This window comes from Eleutherodactylus coqui, chromosome 7, assembly GCF_035609145.1.
Source record: "Eleutherodactylus coqui strain aEleCoq1 chromosome 7, aEleCoq1.hap1, whole genome shotgun sequence".
Lineage (NCBI taxonomy): Eukaryota > Metazoa > Chordata > Amphibia > Anura > Eleutherodactylidae > Eleutherodactylus > Eleutherodactylus coqui.
In genome coordinates, this window is record NC_089843.1 from 227,027,928 (window position 1) to 227,046,545 (window position 18,618).

The 18,618-nt window shown below is 40.6% G+C and overlaps 22 non-coding genes across 22 annotated transcripts; all 22 read left to right on the plus strand.

Annotated features, from left to right (window-relative positions):
• Positions 1 to 477: 477 nt before the first annotated feature.
• TRNAK-UUU (transfer RNA lysine (anticodon UUU)) lies at positions 478 to 550 on the plus strand. Its single transcript has one exon. It is a non-coding gene; the product is annotated as a tRNA-Lys (tRNA).
• Positions 551 to 2,004: 1,454 nt separating this feature from the next.
• Positions 2,005 to 2,077, plus strand: TRNAK-UUU (transfer RNA lysine (anticodon UUU)). Its single transcript has one exon. It is a non-coding gene; the product is annotated as a tRNA-Lys (tRNA).
• A 588-nt stretch (positions 2,078 to 2,665) lies between these two features.
• TRNAK-UUU (transfer RNA lysine (anticodon UUU)) lies at positions 2,666 to 2,738 on the plus strand. The gene has a single exon. It is a non-coding gene; the product is annotated as a tRNA-Lys (tRNA).
• A 1,113-nt stretch (positions 2,739 to 3,851) lies between these two features.
• TRNAK-UUU (transfer RNA lysine (anticodon UUU)) lies at positions 3,852 to 3,924 on the plus strand. Its single transcript has one exon. It is a non-coding gene; the product is annotated as a tRNA-Lys (tRNA).
• A 609-nt stretch (positions 3,925 to 4,533) lies between these two features.
• Positions 4,534 to 4,606, plus strand: TRNAK-UUU (transfer RNA lysine (anticodon UUU)). Its single transcript has one exon. It is a non-coding gene; the product is annotated as a tRNA-Lys (tRNA).
• A 908-nt stretch (positions 4,607 to 5,514) lies between these two features.
• On the plus strand, positions 5,515 to 5,587 carry TRNAK-UUU (transfer RNA lysine (anticodon UUU)). The gene has a single exon. It is a non-coding gene; the product is annotated as a tRNA-Lys (tRNA).
• A 928-nt stretch (positions 5,588 to 6,515) lies between these two features.
• On the plus strand, positions 6,516 to 6,588 carry TRNAK-UUU (transfer RNA lysine (anticodon UUU)). The gene has a single exon. It is a non-coding gene; the product is annotated as a tRNA-Lys (tRNA).
• A 310-nt stretch (positions 6,589 to 6,898) lies between these two features.
• On the plus strand, positions 6,899 to 6,971 carry TRNAK-UUU (transfer RNA lysine (anticodon UUU)). The gene has a single exon. It is a non-coding gene; the product is annotated as a tRNA-Lys (tRNA).
• Positions 6,972 to 7,559: 588 nt separating this feature from the next.
• Positions 7,560 to 7,632, plus strand: TRNAK-UUU (transfer RNA lysine (anticodon UUU)). Its single transcript has one exon. It is a non-coding gene; the product is annotated as a tRNA-Lys (tRNA).
• A 608-nt stretch (positions 7,633 to 8,240) lies between these two features.
• Positions 8,241 to 8,313, plus strand: TRNAK-UUU (transfer RNA lysine (anticodon UUU)). Its single transcript has one exon. It is a non-coding gene; the product is annotated as a tRNA-Lys (tRNA).
• Positions 8,314 to 8,901: 588 nt separating this feature from the next.
• TRNAK-UUU (transfer RNA lysine (anticodon UUU)) lies at positions 8,902 to 8,974 on the plus strand. Its single transcript has one exon. It is a non-coding gene; the product is annotated as a tRNA-Lys (tRNA).
• Positions 8,975 to 9,562: 588 nt separating this feature from the next.
• Positions 9,563 to 9,635, plus strand: TRNAK-UUU (transfer RNA lysine (anticodon UUU)). The gene has a single exon. It is a non-coding gene; the product is annotated as a tRNA-Lys (tRNA).
• A 609-nt stretch (positions 9,636 to 10,244) lies between these two features.
• Positions 10,245 to 10,317, plus strand: TRNAK-UUU (transfer RNA lysine (anticodon UUU)). Its single transcript has one exon. It is a non-coding gene; the product is annotated as a tRNA-Lys (tRNA).
• Positions 10,318 to 10,905: 588 nt separating this feature from the next.
• TRNAK-UUU (transfer RNA lysine (anticodon UUU)) lies at positions 10,906 to 10,978 on the plus strand. Its single transcript has one exon. It is a non-coding gene; the product is annotated as a tRNA-Lys (tRNA).
• A 588-nt stretch (positions 10,979 to 11,566) lies between these two features.
• Positions 11,567 to 11,639, plus strand: TRNAK-UUU (transfer RNA lysine (anticodon UUU)). Its single transcript has one exon. It is a non-coding gene; the product is annotated as a tRNA-Lys (tRNA).
• Positions 11,640 to 12,227: 588 nt separating this feature from the next.
• TRNAK-UUU (transfer RNA lysine (anticodon UUU)) lies at positions 12,228 to 12,300 on the plus strand. The gene has a single exon. It is a non-coding gene; the product is annotated as a tRNA-Lys (tRNA).
• Positions 12,301 to 12,909: 609 nt separating this feature from the next.
• TRNAK-UUU (transfer RNA lysine (anticodon UUU)) lies at positions 12,910 to 12,982 on the plus strand. Its single transcript has one exon. It is a non-coding gene; the product is annotated as a tRNA-Lys (tRNA).
• A 588-nt stretch (positions 12,983 to 13,570) lies between these two features.
• On the plus strand, positions 13,571 to 13,643 carry TRNAK-UUU (transfer RNA lysine (anticodon UUU)). Its single transcript has one exon. It is a non-coding gene; the product is annotated as a tRNA-Lys (tRNA).
• Positions 13,644 to 14,231: 588 nt separating this feature from the next.
• Positions 14,232 to 14,304, plus strand: TRNAK-UUU (transfer RNA lysine (anticodon UUU)). Its single transcript has one exon. It is a non-coding gene; the product is annotated as a tRNA-Lys (tRNA).
• A 588-nt stretch (positions 14,305 to 14,892) lies between these two features.
• Positions 14,893 to 14,965, plus strand: TRNAK-UUU (transfer RNA lysine (anticodon UUU)). The gene has a single exon. It is a non-coding gene; the product is annotated as a tRNA-Lys (tRNA).
• A 608-nt stretch (positions 14,966 to 15,573) lies between these two features.
• On the plus strand, positions 15,574 to 15,646 carry TRNAK-UUU (transfer RNA lysine (anticodon UUU)). Its single transcript has one exon. It is a non-coding gene; the product is annotated as a tRNA-Lys (tRNA).
• Positions 15,647 to 16,916: 1,270 nt separating this feature from the next.
• TRNAK-UUU (transfer RNA lysine (anticodon UUU)) lies at positions 16,917 to 16,989 on the plus strand. Its single transcript has one exon. It is a non-coding gene; the product is annotated as a tRNA-Lys (tRNA).
• The last annotated feature ends 1,629 nt before the right edge of the window (positions 16,990 to 18,618 follow it).

Sequence of the window (18,618 nt, forward strand, 5' to 3'; positions counted from 1 at the left end):
GCAGCTTGAGAACATCTTTGCTTATTGCAGAAACAACCCTTCTATGTCTGTTTAGCAGATTTTGAGCACATTTTTGATTTTCCACCAAAGCTTTGTTTCTTTACCTCCATATTTTATGTTAAGACGCTTAGAGGAGCTAAGAAGAGCATTTTTCAGAGCCTGGATAGTTCAGTCGGTAGAGCATCAGGGTTCAAGTCCCTGTTCAGGCGTACTTGCTAAAGCAAGCTGTCAAATGTCTTAATTGAGCACATCTTTGATTTTCCACTGAGTCTTTGCTTCTTTATTGTCGTGTTCTACTGTGCAAAACTGAGGGTATAGAAGCAGCTGGAGAAAATCTTTGTTTTTTGCAGAAACAACCCTTCTATGTCTGTTTAGCAAATTTTGGGCACATTGTTGATTTTCCACCAAAGCTTTGTTTCTTTACCTCCATATTTTATGTTAAGACGCTTAGAGGAGCTAAGAAGAGCATTTTTCAGAGCCTGGATAGCTCAGTCGGTAGAGCATCAGACTTTTAATCTGAGGGTCCAGGGTTCAAGTCCCTGTTCAGGCGTCCTTGCTAAAGCAAGCTGTCAAATGTCTTTATTGAGCGCATCTTTGATTTTCCACTGAGTCTCTGCATCTTCAGTGCCGTGTTCTACTGTGCAAAACCAAGGGTATAGAAGCAGCTTGAGAACATCTTTGCTTATTGCAGAAACAACCCTTCTATGTCTGTTTAGCAGATTTTGAGCACATTTTTGATTTTCCACCAACGCTTTGTTTCTTTACCTCCATATTTTATGTTAAGACGCTTAGAGGAGCTAAGAAGAGCATTTTTCAGAGCCTGGATAGTTCAGTCGGTAGAGCATAAGGGTTCAAGTCCCTGTTCAGGCGTACTTGCTAAAGCAAGCTGTCAAATGTCTTAATTGAGCACATCTTTGATTTTCCACTGAGTCTTTGCTTCTTTATTGTCGTGTTCTACTGTGCAAAACTGAGGGTATAGAAGCAGCTGGAGAAAATCTTTGTTTTTTGCAGAAACAACCCTTCTATGTCTGTTTAGCAAATTTTGGGCACATTGTTGATTTTCCACCAAAGCTTTGTTTCTTTACCTCCATATTTTATGTTAAGACGCTTAGAGGAGCTAAGAAGAGCATTTTTCAGAGCCTGGATAGCTCAGTCGGTAGAGCATCAGACTTTTAATCTGAGAGTCCAGGGTTCAAGTCCCTGTTCAGGCGTCCTTGCTAAAGCAAGCTGTCAAATGTCTTTATTGAGCACATCTTTGATTTTCCACTGAGTCTCTGCATCTTCAGTGCCGTGTTCTACTGTGCAAAACCAAGGGTATAGAAGCAGCTTGAGAACATCTTTGCTTATTGCAGAAACAACCCTTCTATGTCTGTTTAGCAGATTTTGAGCACATTTTTGATTTTCCACCAAAGCTTTGTTTCTTTACCTCCATATTTTATGTTAAGACGCTTAGAGTCTTTGCTTCTTTATTGTCGTGTTCTACTGTGCAAAACTGAGGGTATAGAAGCAGCTTGAGAAAATCTTTGTTTTTTGCAGAAACAACCCTTCTATGTCTGTTTAGCAAATTTTGGGCACATTGTTGATTTTCCACCAAAGCTTTGTTTCTTTACCTCCATATTTTATGTTAAGACACTTAGAGGAGCTAAGAAGAGCATTTTTCAGAGCCTGGAAAGCTCAGTCGGTAGAGCATCAGACTTTTAATCTGAGGGTCCAGGGTTCAAGTCCCTGTTCAGGCGTACTTGCTAAAGCAAGCTGTCAAATGTCTTTATTGAGCACATCTTTGATTTTCCACTGAGTCTCTGCATCTTCAGTGCCGTGTTCTACTGTGCAAAACCAAGGGTATAGAAGCAGCTTGAGAACATCTTTGCTTATTGCAGAAACAACCCTTCTATGTCTGTTTAGCAGATTTTGAGCACATTTTTGATTTTCCACCAAAGCTTTGTTTCTTTACCTCCATATTTTATGTTAAGACGCTTAGAGGAGCTAAGAAGAGCATTTTTCAGAGCCTGGATAGCTCAGTCGGTAGAGCATCAGACTTTTAATCTGAGGGTCCAGGGTTCAAGTCCCTGTTCAGGCGTCCTTGCTAAAGCAAGCTGTCAAATGTCTTTATTGAGCACATCTTTGATTTTCCACTGAGTCTCTGCATCTTCAGTGCCGTGTTCTACTGTGCAAAACCAAGGGTATAGAAGCAGCTTGAGAACATCTTTGCTTATTGCAGAAACAACCCTTCTATGTCTGTTTAGCAGATTTTGAGCACATTTTTGATTTTCCACCAAAGCTTTGTTTCTTTACCTCCATATTTTATGTTAAGACGCTTAGAGGAGCTAAGAAGAGCATTTTTCAGAGCCTGGATAGTTCAGTCGGTAGAGCATAAGGGTTCAAGTCCCTGTTCAGGCGTACTTGCTAAAGCAAGCTGTCAAATGTCTTAATTGAGCACATCTTTGATTTTCCACTGAGTCTTTGCTTCTTTATTGTCGTGTTCTACTGTGCAAAACTGAGGGTATAGAAGCAGCTGGAGAAAATCTTTGTTTTTTGCAGAAACAACCCTTCTATGTCTGTTTAGCAAATTTTGGGCACATTGTTGATTTTCCACCAAAGCTTTGTTTCTTTACCTCCATATTTTATGTTAAGACGCTTAGAGGAGCTAAGAAGAGCATTTTTCAGAGCCTGGATAGCTCAGTCGGTAGAGCATCAGACTTTTAATCTGAGGGTCCAGGGTTCAAGTCCCTGTTCAGGCGTCCTTGCTAAAGCAAGCTGTCAAATGTCTTTATTGAGCACATCTTTGATTTTCCACTGAGTCTCTGCATCTTCAGTGCCGTGTTCTACTGTGCAAAACCAAGGGTATAGAAGCAGCTTGAGAACATCTTTGCTTATTGCAGAAACAACCCTTCTATGTCTGTTTAGCAGATTTTGAGCACATTTTTGATTTTCCACCAAAGCTTTGTTTCTTTACCTCCATATTTTATGTTAAGACGCTTAGAGTCTTTGCTTCTTTATTGTCGTGTTCTACTGTGCAAAACTGAGGGTATAGAAGCAGCTGGAGAAAATCTTTGTTTTTTGCAGAAACAACCCTTCTATGTCTGTTTAGCAAATTTTGGGCACATTGTTGATTTTCCACCAAAGCTTTGTTTCTTTACCTCCATATTTTATGTTAAGACACTTAGAGGAGCTAAGAAGAGCATTTTTCAGAGCCTGGAAAGCTCAGTCGGTAGAGCATCAGACTTTTAATCTGAGGGTCCAGGGTTCAAGTCCCTGTTCAGGCGTACTTGCTAAAGCAAGCTGTCAAATGTCTTTATTGAGCACATCTTTGATTTTCCACTGAGTCTCTGCATCTTCAGTGCCGTGTTCTACTGTGCAAAACCAAGGGTATAAAAGCAGCTTGAGAACATCTTTGCTTATTGCAGAAACAACCCTTCTATGTCTGTTTAGCAGATTTTGAGCACATTTTTGATTTTCCACCAAAGCTTTGTTTCTTTACCTCCATATTTTATGTTAAGACGCTTAGAGGAGCTAAGAAGAGCATTTTTCAGAGCCAGGATAGTTCAGTCGGTAGAGCATCAGGGTTCAACTCCCTGTTCAGGCGTACTTGCTAAAGCAAGCTGTCAAATGTCTTAATTGAGCACATCTTTGATTTTCCACTGAGTCTTTGCTTCTTTATTGTCGTGTTCTACTGTGCAAAACTGAGGGTATAGAAGCAGCTTGAGAAAATCTTTGTTTTTTGCAGAAACAACCCTTCTATGTCTGTTTAGCAAATTTTGGGCACATTGTTGATTTTCCACCAAAGCTTTGTTTCTTTACCTCCATATTTTATGTTGAGACACTTAGAGGAGCTAAGAAGAGCATTTTTCAGAGCCTGGATAGCTCAGTCGGTAGAGCATCAGACTTTTAATCTGAGGGTCCAGGGTTCAAGTCCCTGTTCAGGCGTACTTGCTAAAGCAAGCTGTCAAATGTCTTTATTGAGCACATCTTTGATTTTCCACTGAGTCTCTGCATCTTCAGTGCCGTGTTCTACTGTGCAAAACCAAGGGTATAGAAGCAGCTTGAGAACATCTTTGCTTATTGCAGAAACAACCCTTCTATGTCTGTTTAGCAGATTTTGAGCACATTTTTGATTTTCCACCAAAGCTTTGTTTCTTTACCTCCATATTTTATGTTAAGACGCTTAGAGGAGCTAAGAAGAGCATTTTTCAGAGCCTGGATAGCTCAGTCGGTAGAGCATCAGACTTTTAATCTGAGGGTCCAGGGTTCAAGTCCCTGTTCAAGCGTACTTGCTAAAGCAAGCTGTCAAATGTCTTTATTGAGCACATCTTTGATTTTCCACTGAGTCTCTGCATCTTCAGTGCCGTGTTCTACTGTGCAAAACCAAGGGTATAGAAGCAGCTTGAGAACATCTTTGCTTATTGCAGAAACAACCCTTCTATGTCTGTTTAGCAGATTTTGAGCACATTTTTGATTTTCCACCAAAGCTTTGTTTCTTTACCTCCATATTTTATGTTAAGACGCTTAGAGGAGCTAAGAAGAGCATTTTTCAGAGCCTGGATAGCTCAGTCGGTAGAGCATCAGACTTTTAATCTGAGGGTCCAGGGTTCAAGTCCCTGTTCAGGCGTCCTTGCTAAAGCAAGCTGTCAAATGTCTTTATTGAGCACATCTTTGATTTTCCACTGAGTCTCTGCATCTTCAGTGCCGTGTTCTACTGTGCAAAACCAAGGGTATAGAAGCAGCTTGAGAACATCTTTGCTTATTGCAGAAACAACCCTTCTATGTCTGTTTAGCAGATTTTGAGCACATTTTTGATTTTCCACCAAAGCTTTGTTTCTTTACCTCCATATTTTATGTTAAGACGCTTAGAGGAGCTAAGAAGAGCATTTTTCAGAGCCTGGATAGTTCAGTCGGTAGAGCATAAGGGTTCAAGTCCCTGTTCAGGCGTACTTGCTAAAGCAAGCTGTCAAATGTCTTTATTGAGCACATCTTTGGTTTTCCACTGAGTCTCTGCATCTTCAGTGCCGTGTTCTACTGTGCAAAACCAAGGGTATAGAAGCAGCTTGAGAACATCTTTGCTTATTGCAGAAACAACCCTTCTATGTCTGTTTAGCAGATTTTGAGCACATTTTTGATTTTCCACCAAAGCTTTGTTTCTTTACCTCCATATTTTATGTTAAGACGCTTAGAGGAGCTAAGAAGAGCATTTTTCAGAGCCTGGATAGTTCAGTCGGTAGAGCATCAGGGTTCAAGTCCCTGTTCAGGCGTACTCGCTAAAGCAAGCTGTCAAATGTCTTAATTGAGCACATCTTTGATTTTCCACTGAGTCTTTGCTTCTTTATTGTCGTGTTCTACTGTGCAAAACTGAGGGTATAGAAGCAGCTTGAGAAAATCTTTGTTTTTTGCAGAAACAACCCTTCTATGTCTGTTTAGCAAATTTTGGGCACATTGTTGATTTTCCACCAAAGCTTTGTTTCTTTACCTCCATATTTTATGTTAAGACGCTTAGAGGAGCTAAGAAGAGCATTTTTCAGAGCCTGGATAGCTCAGTCGGTAGAGCATCAGACTTTTAATCTGAGGGTCCAGGGTTCAAGTCCCTGTTCAGGCGTACTTGCTAAAGCAAGCTGTCAAATGTCTTTATTGAGCACATCTTTGATTTTCCACTGAGTCTCTGCATCTTCAGTGCCGTGTTCTACTGTGCAAAACCAAGGGTATAAAAGCAGCTTGAGAACATCTTTGCTTATTGCAGAAACAACCCTTCTATGTCTGTTTAGCAGATTTTGAGCACATTTTTGATTTTCCACCAAAGCTTTGTTTCTTTACCTCCATATTTTATGTTAAGACGCTTAGAGGAGCTAAGAAGAGCATTTTTCAGAGCCTGGATAGTTCAGTCGGTAGAGCATCAGGGTTCAAGTCCCTGTTCAGGCGTACTTGCTAAAGCAAGCTGTCAAATGTCTTAATTGAGCACATCTTTGATTTTCCACTGAGTCTCTGCATCTTCAGTGCCGTGTTCTACTGTGCAAAACCAAGGGTATAAAAGCAGCTTGAGAACATCTTTGCTTATTGCAGAAACAACCCTTCTATGTCTGTTTAGCAGATTTTGAGCACATTTTTGATTTTCCACCAAAGCTTTGTTTCTTTACCTCCATATTTTATGTTAAGACGCTTAGAGGAGCTAAGAAGAGCATTTTTCAGAGCCTGGATAGCTCAGTCGGTAGAGCATCAGACTTTTAATCTGAGGTCCAGGGTTCAAGTCCCTGTTCAAGCGTACTTGCTAAAGCAAGCTGTCAAATGTCTTTATTGAGCACATCTTTGATTTTCCACTGAGTCTCTGCATCTTCAGTGCCGTGTTCTACTGTGCAAAACCAAGGGTATAGAAGCAGCTTGAGAACATCTTTGCTTATTGCAGAAACAACCCTTCTATGTCTGTTTAGCAGATTTTGAGCACATTTTTGATTTTCCACCAAAGCTTTGTTTCTTTACCTCCATATTTTATGTTAAGACGCTTAGAGGAGCTAAGAGGAGCATTTTTCAGAGCCTGGATAGCTCAGTCGGTAGAGCATCAGACTTTTAATCTGAGGGTCCAGGGTTCAAGTCCCTGTTCAGGCGTATTTGCTCCATATTTTATGTTAAGACGCTTAGAGGAGCTAAAGCAAGGTAAAGCAAGCTGTCAAATGTCTTTATTGAGCACATCTTTGATTTTCCACTGAGTCTCTGCATCTTCAGTGCCGTGTTCTACTGTGCAAAACCAAGGGTATAGAAGCAGCTTGAGAACATCTTTGCTTATTGCAGAAACAACCCTTCTATGTCTGTTTAGCAAATTTTGGGCACATTGTTGATTTTCCACCAAAGCTTTGTTTCTTTACCTCCATATTTTATGTTAAGACGCTTAGAGGAGCTAAGAAGAGCATTTTTCAGAGCCTGGATAGCTCAGTCGGTAGAGCATCAGACTTTTAATCTGAGGGTCCAGGGTTCAAGTCCCTGTTCAGGCGTACTTGCTAAAGCAAGCTGTCAAATGTCTTTATTGAGCACATCTTTGATTTTCCACTGAGTCTCTGCATCTTCAGTGCCGTGTTCTACTGTGCAAAACCAAGGGTATAAAAGCAGCTTGAGAACATGTTTGCTTATTGCAGAAACAACCCTTCTATGTCTGTTTAGCAGATTTTGAGCACATTTTTGATTTTCCACCAAAGCTTTGTTTCTTTACCTCCATATTTTATGTTAAGACGCTTAGAGGAGCTAAGAAGAGCATTTTTCAGAGCCTGGATAGTTCAGTCGGTAGAGCATCAGGGTTCAAGTCCCTGTTCAGGCGTACTTGCTAAAGCAAGCTGTCAAATGTCTTAATTGAGCACATCTTTGATTTTCCACTGAGTCTTTGCTTCTTTATTGTCGTGTTCTACTGTGCAAAACTGAGGGTATAGAAGCAGCTTGAGAAAATCTTTGTTTTTTGCAGAAACAACCCTTCTATGTCTGTTTAGCAAATTTTGGGCACATTGTTGATTTTCCACCAAAGCTTTGTTTCTTTACCTCCATATTTTATGTTGAGACACTTAGAGGAGCTAAGAAGAGCATTTTTCAGAGCCTGGATAGCTCAGTCGGTAGAGCATCAGACTTTTAATCTGAGGGTCCAGGGTTCAAGTCCCTGTTCAGGCGTACTTGCTAAAGCAAGCTGTCAAATGTCTTTATTGAGCACATCTTTGATTTTCCACTGAGTCTCTGCATCTTCAGTGCCGTGTTCTACTGTGCAAAACCAAGGGTATAGAAGCAGCTTGAGAACATCTTTGCTTATTGCAGAAACAACCCTTCTATGTCTGTTTAGCAGATTTTGAGCACATTTTTGATTTTCCACCAAAGCTTTGTTTCTTTACCTCCATATTTTATGTTAAGACGCTTAGAGGAGCTAAGAAGAGCATTTTTCAGAGCCTGGATAGCTCAGTCGGTAGAGCATCAGACTTTTAATCTGAGGTCCAGGGTTCAAGTCCCTGTTCAAGCGTACTTGCTAAAGCAAGCTGTCAAATGTCTTTATTGAGCACATCTTTGATTTTCCACTGAGTCTCTGCATCTTCAGTGCCGTGTTCTACTGTGCAAAACCAAGGGTATAGAAGCAGCTTGAGAACATCTTTGCTTATTGCAGAAACAACCCTTCTATGTCTGTTTAGCAGATTTTGAGCACATTTTTGATTTTCCACCAAAGCTTTGTTTCTTTACCTCCATATTTTATGTTAAGACGCTTAGAGGAGCTAAGAAGAGCATTTTTCAGAGCCTGGATAGCTCAGTCGGTAGAGCATCAGACTTTTAATCTGAGGGTCCAGGGTTCAAGTCCCTGTTCAGGCGTACTTGCTAAAGCAAGCTGTCAAATGTCTTTATTGAGCACATCTTTGATTTTCCACTGAGTCTCTGCATCTTCAGTGCCGTGTTCTACTGTGCAAAACCAAGGGTATAGAAGCAGCATGAGAACATCTTTGCTTATTGCAGAAACAACCCTTCTATGTCTGTTTAGCAGATTTTGAGCACATTTTTGATTTTCCACCAAAGCTTTGTTTCTTTACCTCCATATTTTATGTTAAGACGCTTAGAGGAGCTAAGAAGAGCATTTTTCAGAGCCTGGATAGTTCAGTCGGTAGAGCATCAGGGTTCAAGTCCCTGTTCAGGCGTACTCGCTAAAGCAAGCTGTCAAATGTCTTAATTGAGCACATCTTTGATTTTCCACTGAGTCTTTGCTTCTTTATTGTCGTGTTCTACTGTGCAAAACTGAGGGTATAGAAGCAGCTTGAGAAAATCTTTGTTTTTTGCAGAAACAACCCTTCTATGTCTGTTTAGCAAATTTTGGGCACATTGTTGATTTTCCACCAAAGCTTTGTTTCTTTACCTCCATATTTTATGTTAAGACGCTTAGAGGAGCTAAGAAGAGCATTTTTCAGAGCCTGGATAGCTCAGTCGGTAGAGCATCAGACTTTTAATCTGAGGGTCCAGGGTTCAAGTCCCTGTTCAGGCGTACTTGCTAAAGCAAGCTGTCAAATGTCTTTATTGAGCACATCTTTGATTTTCCACTGAGTCTCTGCATCTTCAGTGCCGTGTTCTACTGTGCAAAACCAAGGGTATAAAAGCAGCTTGAGAACATCTTTGCTTATTGCAGAAACAACCCTTCTATGTCTGTTTAGCAGATTTTGAGCACATTTTTGATTTTCCACCAAAGCTTTGTTTCTTTACCTCCATATTTTATGTTAAGACGCTTAGAGGAGCTAAGAAGAGCATTTTTCAGAGCCTGGATAGTTCAGTCGGTAGAGCATCAGGGTTCAAGTCCCTGTTCAGGCGTACTTGCTAAAGCAAGCTGTCAAATGTCTTAATTGAGCACATCTTTGATTTTCCACTGAGTCTTTGCTTCTTTATTGTCGTGTTCTACTGTGCAAAACTGAGGGTATAGAAGCAGCTTGAGAAAATCTTTGTTTTTTGCAGAAACAACCCTTCTATGTCTGTTTAGCAAATTTTGGGCACATTGTTGATTTTCCACCAAAGCTTTGTTTCTTTACCTCCATATTTTATGTTGAGACACTTAGAGGAGCTAAGAAGAGCATTTTTCAGAGCCTGGATAGCTCAGTCGGTAGAGCATCAGACTTTTAATCTGAGGGTCCAGGGTTCAAGTCCCTGTTCAGGCGTACTTGCTAAAGCAAGCTGTCAAATGTCTTTATTGAGCACATCTTTGATTTTCCACTGAGTCTCTGCATCTTCAGTGCCGTGTTCTACTGTGCAAAACCAAGGGTATAGAAGCAGCTTGAGAACATCTTTGCTTATTGCAGAAACAACCCTTCTATGTCTGTTTAGCAGATTTTGAGCACATTTTTGATTTTCCACCAAAGCTTTGTTTCTTTACCTCCATATTTTATGTTAAGACGCTTAGAGGAGCTAAGAAGAGCATTTTTCAGAGCCTGGATAGCTCAGTCGGTAGAGCATCAGACTTTTAATCTGAGGGTCCAGGGTTCAAGTCCCTGTTCAAGCGTACTTGCTAAAGCAAGCTGTCAAATGTCTTTATTGAGCACATCTTTGATTTTCCACTGAGTCTCTGCATCTTCAGTGCCGTGTTCTACTGTGCAAAACCAAGGGTATAGAAGCAGCTTGAGAACATCTTTGCTTATTGCAGAAACAACCCTTCTATGTCTGTTTAGCAGATTTTGAGCACATTTTTGATTTTCCACCAAAGCTTTGTTTCTTTACCTCCATATTTTATGTTAAGACGCTTAGAGGAGCTAAGAAGAGCATTTTTCAGAGCCTGGATAGCTCAGTCGGTAGAGCATCAGACTTTTAATCTGAGGGTCCAGGGTTCAAGTCCCTGTTCAGGCGTCCTTGCTAAAGCAAGCTGTCAAATGTCTTTATTGAGCACATCTTTGATTTTCCACTGAGTCTCTGCATCTTCAGTGCCGTGTTCTACTGTGCAAAACCAAGGGTATAGAAGCAGCTTGAGAACATCTTTGCTTATTGCAGAAACAACCCTTCTATGTCTGTTTAGCAGATTTTGAGCACATTTTTGATTTTCCACCAAAGCTTTGTTTCTTTACCTCCATATTTTATGTTAAGACGCTTAGAGGAGCTAAGAAGAGCATTTTTCAGAGCCTGGATAGTTCAGTCGGTAGAGCATAAGGGTTCAAGTCCCTGTTCAGGCGTACTTGCTAAAGCAAGCTGTCAAATGTCTTAATTGAGCACATCTTTGATTTTCCACTGAGTCTTTGCTTCTTTATTGTCGTGTTCTACTGTGCAAAACTGAGGGTATAGAAGCAGCTTGAGAAAAACTTTGTTTTTTGCAGAAACAACCCTTCTATGTCTGTTTAGCAAATTTTGGGCACATTGTTGATTTTCCACCAAATCTTTGTTTCTTTACCTCCATATTTTATGTTAAGACGCTTAGAGGAGCTAAGAAGAGCATTTTTCAGAGCCTGGATAGCTCAGTCGGTAGAGCATCAGACTTTTAATCTGAGGGTCCAGGGTTCAAGTCCCTGTTCAGGCGTACTTGCTAAAGCAAGCTGTCAAATGTCTTTATTGAGCACATCTTTGGTTTTCCACTGAGTCTCTGCATCTTCAGTGCCGTGTTCTACTGTGCAAAACCAAGGGTATAGAAGCAGCTTGAGAACATCTTTGCTTATTGCAGAAACAACCCTTCTATGTCTGTTTAGCAGATTTTGAGCACATTTTTGATTTTCCACCAAAGCTTTGTTTCTTTACCTCCATATTTTATGTTAAGACGCTTAGAGGAGCTAAGAAGAGCATTTTTCAGAGCCTGGATAGTTCAGTCGGTAGAGCATCAGGGTTCAAGTCCCTGTTCAGGCGTACTCGCTAAAGCAAGCTGTCAAATGTCTTAATTGAGCACATCTTTGATTTTCCACTGAGTCTTTGCTTCTTTATTGTCGTGTTCTACTGTGCAAAACTGAGGGTATAGAAGCAGCTTGAGAAAATCTTTGTTTTTTGCAGAAACAACCCTTCTATGTCTGTTTAGCAAATTTTGGGCACATTGTTGATTTTCCACCAAAGCTTTGTTTCTTTACCTCCATATTTTATGTTAAGACGCTTAGAGGAGCTAAGAAGAGCATTTTTCAGAGCCTGGATAGCTCAGTCGGTAGAGCATCAGACTTTTAATCTGAGGGTCCAGGGTTCAAGTCCCTGTTCAGGCGTACTTGCTAAAGCAAGCTGTCAAATGTCTTTATTGAGCACATCTTTGATTTTCCACTGAGTCTCTGCATCTTCAGTGCCGTGTTCTACTGTGCAAAACCAAGGGTATAAAAGCAGCTTGAGAACATCTTTGCTTATTGCAGAAACAACCCTTCTATGTCTGTTTAGCAGATTTTGAGCACATTTTTGATTTTCCACCAAAGCTTTGTTTCTTTACCTCCATATTTTATGTTAAGACGCTTAGAGGAGCTAAGAAGAGCATTTTTCAGAGCCTGGATAGTTCAGTCGGTAGAGCATCAGGGTTCAAGTCCCTGTTCAGGCGTACTTGCTAAAGCAAGCTGTCAAATGTCTTAATTGAGCACATCTTTGATTTTCCACTGAGTCTTTGCTTCTTTATTGTCGTGTTCTACTGTGCAAAACTGAGGGTATAGAAGCAGCTTGAGAAAATCTTTGTTTTTTGCAGAAACAACCCTTCTATGTCTGTTTAGCAAATTTTGGGCACATTGTTGATTTTCCACCAAAGCTTTGTTTCTTTACCTCCATATTTTATGTTGAGACACTTAGAGGAGCTAAGAAGAGCATTTTTCAGAGCCTGGATAGCTCAGTCGGTAGAGCATCAGACTTTTAATCTGAGGGTCCAGGGTTCAAGTCCCTGTTCAGGCGTACTTGCTAAAGCAAGCTGTCAAATGTCTTTATTGAGCACATCTTTGATTTTCCACTGAGTCTCTGCATCTTCAGTGCCGTGTTCTACTGTGCAAAACCAAGGGTATAGAAGCAGCTTGAGAACATCTTTGCTTATTGCAGAAACAACCCTTCTATGTCTGTTTAGCAGATTTTGAGCACATTTTTGATTTTCCACCAAAGCTTTGTTTCTTTACCTCCATATTTTATGTTAAGACGCTTAGAGGAGCTAAGAAGAGCATTTTTCAGAGCCTGGATAGCTCAGTCGGTAGAGCATCAGACTTTTAATCTGAGGGTCCAGGGTTCAAGTCCCTGTTCAAGCGTACTTGCTAAAGCAAGCTGTCAAATGTCTTTATTGAGCACATCTTTGATTTTCCACTGAGTCTCTGCATCTTCAGTGCCGTGTTCTACTGTGCAAAACCAAGGGTATAGAAGCAGCTTGAGAACATCTTTGCTTATTGCAGAAACAACCCTTCTATGTCTGTTTAGCAGATTTTGAGCACATTTTTGATTTTCCACCAAAGCTTTGTTTCTTTACCTCCATATTTTATGTTAAGACGCTTAGAGGAGCTAAGAAGAGCATTTTTCAGAGCCTGGATAGCTCAGTCGGTAGAGCATCAGACTTTTAATCTGAGGGTCCAGGGTTCAAGTCCCTGTTCAGGCGTCCTTGCTAAAGCAAGCTGTCAAATGTCTTTATTGAGCACATCTTTGATTTTCCACTGAGTCTCTGCATCTTCAGTGCCGTGTTCTACTGTGCAAAACCAAGGGTATAGAAGCAGCTTGAGAACATCTTTGCTTATTGCAGAAACAACCCTTCTATGTCTGTTTAGCAGATTTTGAGCACATTTTTGATTTTCCACCAAAGCTTTGTTTCTTTACCTCCATATTTTATGTTAAGACGCTTAGAGGAGCTAAGAAGAGCATTTTTCAGAGCCTGGATAGTTCAGTCGGTAGAGCATAAGGGTTCAAGTCCCTGTTCAGGCGTACTTGCTAAAGCAAGCTGTCAAATGTCTTAATTGAGCACATCTTTGATTTTCCACTGAGTCTTTGCTTCTTTATTGTCGTGTTCTACTGTGCAAAACTGAGGGTATAGAAGCAGCTTGAGAAAAACTTTGTTTTTTGCAGAAACAACCCTTCTATGTCTGTTTAGCAAATTTTGGGCACATTGTTGATTTTCCACCAAATCTTTGTTTCTTTACCTCCATATTTTATGTTAAGACGCTTAGAGGAGCTAAGAAGAGCATTTTTCAGAGCCTGGATAGCTCAGTCGGTAGAGCATCAGACTTTTAATCTGAGGGTCCAGGGTTCAAGTCCCTGTTCAGGCGTACTTGCTAAAGCAAGCTGTCAAATGTCTTTATTGAGCACATCTTTGGTTTTCCACTGAGTCTCTGCATCTTCAGTGCCGTGTTCTACTGTGCAAAACCAAGGGTATAGAAGCAGCTTGAGAACATCTTTGCTTATTGCAGAAACAACCCTTCTATGTCTGTTTAGCAGATTTTGAGCACATTTTTGATTTTCCACCAAAGCTTTGTTTCTTTACCTCCATATTTTATGTTAAGACGCTTAGAGGAGCTAAGAAGAGCATTTTTCAGAGCCTGGATAGTTCAGTCGGTAGAGCATCAGGGTTCAAGTCCCTGTTCAGGCGTACTCGCTAAAGCAAGCTGTCAAATGTCTTAATTGAGCACATCTTTGATTTTCCACTGAGTCTTTGCTTCTTTATTGTCGTGTTCTACTGTGCAAAACTGAGGGTATAGAAGCAGCTTGAGAAAATCTTTGTTTTTTGCAGAAACAACCCTTCTATGTCTGTTTAGCAAATTTTGGGCACATTGTTGATTTTCCACCAAAGCTTTGTTTCTTTACCTCCATATTTTATGTTAAGACGCTTAGAGGAGCTAAGAAGAGCATTTTTCAGAGCCTGGATAGCTCAGTCGGTAGAGCATCAGACTTTTAATCTGAGGGTCCAGGGTTCAAGTCCCTGTTCAGGCGTACTTGCTAAAGCAAGCTGTCAAATGTCTTTATTGAGCACATCTTTGATTTTCCACTGAGTCTCTGCATCTTCAGTGCCGTGTTCTACTGTGCAAAACCAAGGGTATAAAAGCAGCTTGAGAACATCTTTGCTTATTGCAGAAACAACCCTTCTATGTCTGTTTAGCAGATTTTGAGCACATTTTTGATTTTCCACCAAAGCTTTGTTTCTTTACCTCCATATTTTATGTTAAGACGCTTAGAGGAGCTAAGAAGAGCATTTTTCAGAGCCTGGATAGTTCAGTCGGTAGAGCATCAGGGTTCAAGTCCCTGTTCAGGCGTACTTGCTAAAGCAAGCTGTCAAATGTCTTAATTGAGCACATCTTTGATTTTCCACTGAGTCTTTGCTTCTTTATTGTCGTGTTCTACTGTGCAAAACTGAGGGTATAGAAGCAGCTTGAGAAAATCTTTGTTTTTTGCAGAAACAACCCTTCTATGTCTGTTTAGCAAATTTTGGGCACATTGTTGATTTTCCACCAAAGCTTTGTTTCTTTACCTCCATATTTTATGTTGAGACACTTAGAGGAGCTAAGAAGAGCATTTTTCAGAGCCTGGATAGCTCAGTCGGTAGAGCATCAGACTTTTAATCTGAGGGTCCAGGGTTCAAGTCCCTGTTCAGGCGTACTTGCTAAAGCAAGCTGTCAAATGTCTTTATTGAGCACATCTTTGATTTTCCACTGAGTCTCTGCATCTTCAGTGCCGTGTTCTACTGTGCAAAACCAAGGGTATAGAAGCAGCTTGAGAACATCTTTGCTTATTGCAGAAACAACCCTTCTATGTCTGTTTAGCAGATTTTGAGCACATTTTTGATTTTCCACCAAAGCTTTGTTTCTTTACCTCCATATTTTATGTTAAGACGCTTAGAGGAGCTAAGAAGAGCATTTTTCAGAGCCTGGATAGCTCAGTCGGTAGAGCATCAGACTTTTAATCTGAGGTCCAGGGTTTAAGTCCCTGTTCAAGCGTACTTGCTAAAGCAAGCTGTCAAATGTCTTTATTGAGCACATCTTTGATTTTCCACTGAGTCTCTGCATCTTCAGTGCCGTGTTCTACTGTGCAAAACCAAGGGTATAGAAGCAGCTTGAGAACATCTTTGCTTATTGCAGAAACAACCCTTCTATGTCTGTTTAGCAGATTTTGAGCACATTTTTGATTTTCCACCAAAGCTTTGTTTCTTTACCTCCATATTTTATGTTAAGACGCTTAGAGGAGCTAAGAAGAGCATTTTTCAGAGCCTGGATAGCTCAGTCGGTAGAGCATCAGACTTTTAATCTGAGGGTCCAGGGTTCAAGTCCCTGTTCAGGCGTCCTTGCTAAAGCAAGCTGTCAAATGTCTTTATTGAGCACATCTTTGATTTTCCACTGAGTCTCTGCATCTTCAGTGCCGTGTTCTACTGTGCAAAACCAAGGGTATAGAAGCAGCTTGAGAACATCTTTGCTTATTGCAGAAACAACCCTTCTATGTCTGTTTAGCAGATTTTGAGCACATTTTTGATTTTCCACCAAAGCTTTGTTTCTTTACCTCCATATTTTATGTTAAGACGCTTAGAGGAGCTAAGAAGAGCATTTTTCAGAGCCTGGATAGTTCAGTCGGTAGAGCATAAGGGTTCAAGTCCCTGTTCAGGCGTACTTGCTAAAGCAAGCTGTCAAATGTCTTAATTGAGCACATCTTTGATTTTCCACTGAGTCTTTGCTTCTTTATTGTCGTGTTCTACTGTGCAAAACTGAGGGTATAGAAGCAGCTTGAGAAAAACTTTGTTTTTTGCAGAAACAACCCTTCTATGTCTGTTTAGCAAATTTTGGGCACATTGTTGATTTTCCACCAAAGCTTTGTTTCTTTACCTCCATATTTTATGTTGAGACACTTAGAGGAGCTAAGAAGAGCATTTTTCAGAGCCTGGATAGCTCAGTCGGTAGAGTATCAGACTTTTAATCTGAGGGTCCAGGGTTCAAGTCCCTGTTCAGGCGTACTTGCTAAAGCAAGCTGTCAAATGTCTTTATTGAGCACATCTTTGATTTTCCACTGAGTCTCTGCATCTTCAGTGCCGTGTTCTACTGTGCAAAACCAAGGGTATAGAAGCAGCTTGAGAACATCTTTGCTTATTGCAGAAACAACCCTTCTATGTCTGTTTAGCAGATTTTGAGCACATTTTTGATTTTCCACCAAAGCTTTGTTTCTTTACCTCCATATTTTATGTTAAGACGCTTAGAGGAGCTAAGAAGAGCATTTTTCAGAGCCTGGATAGCTCAGTCGGTAGAGCATCAGACTTTTAATCTGAGGGTCCAGGGTTCAAGTCCCTGTTCAAGCGTACTTGCTAAAGCAAGCTGTCAAATGTCTTTATTGAGCACATCTTTGATTTTCCACTGAGTCTCTGCATCTTCAGTGCCGTGTTCTACTGTGCAAAACCAAGGGTATAGAAGCAGCTTGAGAACATCTTTGCTTATTGCAGAAACAACCCTTCTATGTCTGTTTAGCAGATTTTGAGCACATTTTTGATTTTCCACCAAAGCTTTGTTTCTTTACCTCCATATTTTATGTTAAGACGCTTAGAGGAGCTAAGAAGAGCATTTTTCAGAGCCTGGATAGCTCAGTCGGTAGAGCATCAGACTTTTAATCTGAGGGTCCAGGGTTCAAGTCCCTGTTCAGGCGTCCTTGCTAAAGCAAGCTGTCAAATGTCTTTATTGAGCACATCTTTGATTTTCCACTGAGTCTCTGCATCTTCAGTGCCGTGTTCTACTGTGCAAAACCAAGGGTATAGAAGCAGCTTGAGAACATCTTTGCTTATTGCAGAAACAACCCTTCTATGTCTGTTTAGCAGATTTTGAGCACATTTTTGATTTTCCACCAAAGCTTTGTTTCTTTACCTCCATATTTTATGTTAAGACGCTTAGAGGAGCTAAGAAGAGCATTTTTCAGAGCCTGGATAGTTCAGTCGGTAGAGCATAAGGGTTCAAGTCCCTGTTCAGGCGTACTTGCTAAAGCAAGCTGTCAAATGTCTTAATTGAGCACATCTTTGATTTTCCACTGAGTCTTTGCTTCTTTATTGTCGTGTTCTACTGTGCAAAACTGAGGGTATAGAAGCAGCTTGAGAAAAACTTTGTTTTTTGCAGAAACAACCCTTCTATGTCTGTTTAGCAAATTTTGGGCACATTGTTGATTTTCCACCAAAGCTTTGTTTCTTTACCTCCATATTTTATGTTAAGACGCTTAGAGGAGCTAAGAAGAGCATTTTTCAGAGCCTGGATAGCTCAGTTGGTAGAGCATCAGACTTTTAATCTGTGGTCCAGGGTTCAAGTCCCTGTTCAAGCGTACTTGCTAAAGCAAGCTGTCAAATGTCTTTATTGAGCACATCTTTGATTTTCCACTGAGTCTCTGCATCTTCAGTGCCGTGTTCTACTGTGCAAAACCAAGGGTATAGAAGCAGCTTGAGAACATCTTTGCTTATTGCAGAAACAACCCTTCTATGTCTGTTTAGCAGATTTTGAGCACATTTTTGATTTTCCACCAAAGCTTTGTTTCTTTACCTCCATATTTTATGTTAAGACGCTTAGAGGAGCTAAGAAGAGCATTTTTCAGAGCCTGGATAGCTCAGTCGGTAGAGCATCAGACTTTTAATCTGAGGTCCAGGGTTCAAGTCCCTGTTCAAGCGTACTTGCTAAAGCAAGCTGTCAAATGTCTTTATTGAGCACATCTTTGATTTTCCACTGAGTCTCTGCATCTTCAGTGCCGTGTTCTACTGTGCAAAACCAAGGGTATAGAAGCAGCTTGAGAACATCTTTGCTTATTGCAGAAACAACCCTTCTATGTCTGTTTAGCAGATTTTGAGCACATTTTTGATTTTCCACCAAAGCTTTGTTTCTTTACCTCCATATTTTATGTTAAGACGCTTAGAGGAGCTAAGAAGAGCATTTTTCAGAGCCTGGATAGCTCAGTCAGTAGAGCATCAGACTTTTAATCTGAGGGTCCAGGGTTCAAGTCCCTGTTCAGGCGTCCTTGCTAAAGCAAGCTGTCAAATGTCTTTATTGAGCACATCTTTGATTTTCCACTGAGTCTCTGCATCTTCAGTGCCGTGTTCTACTGTGCAAAACCAAGGGTATAGAAGCAGCTTGAGAACATCTTTGCTTATTGCAGAAACAACCCTTCTATGTCTGTTTAGCAGATTTTGAGCACATTTTTGATTTTCCACCAAAGCTTTGTTTCTTTACCTCCATATTTTATGTTAAGACGCTTAGAGGAGCTAAGAAGAGCATTTTTCAGAGCCTGGATAGTTCAGTCGGT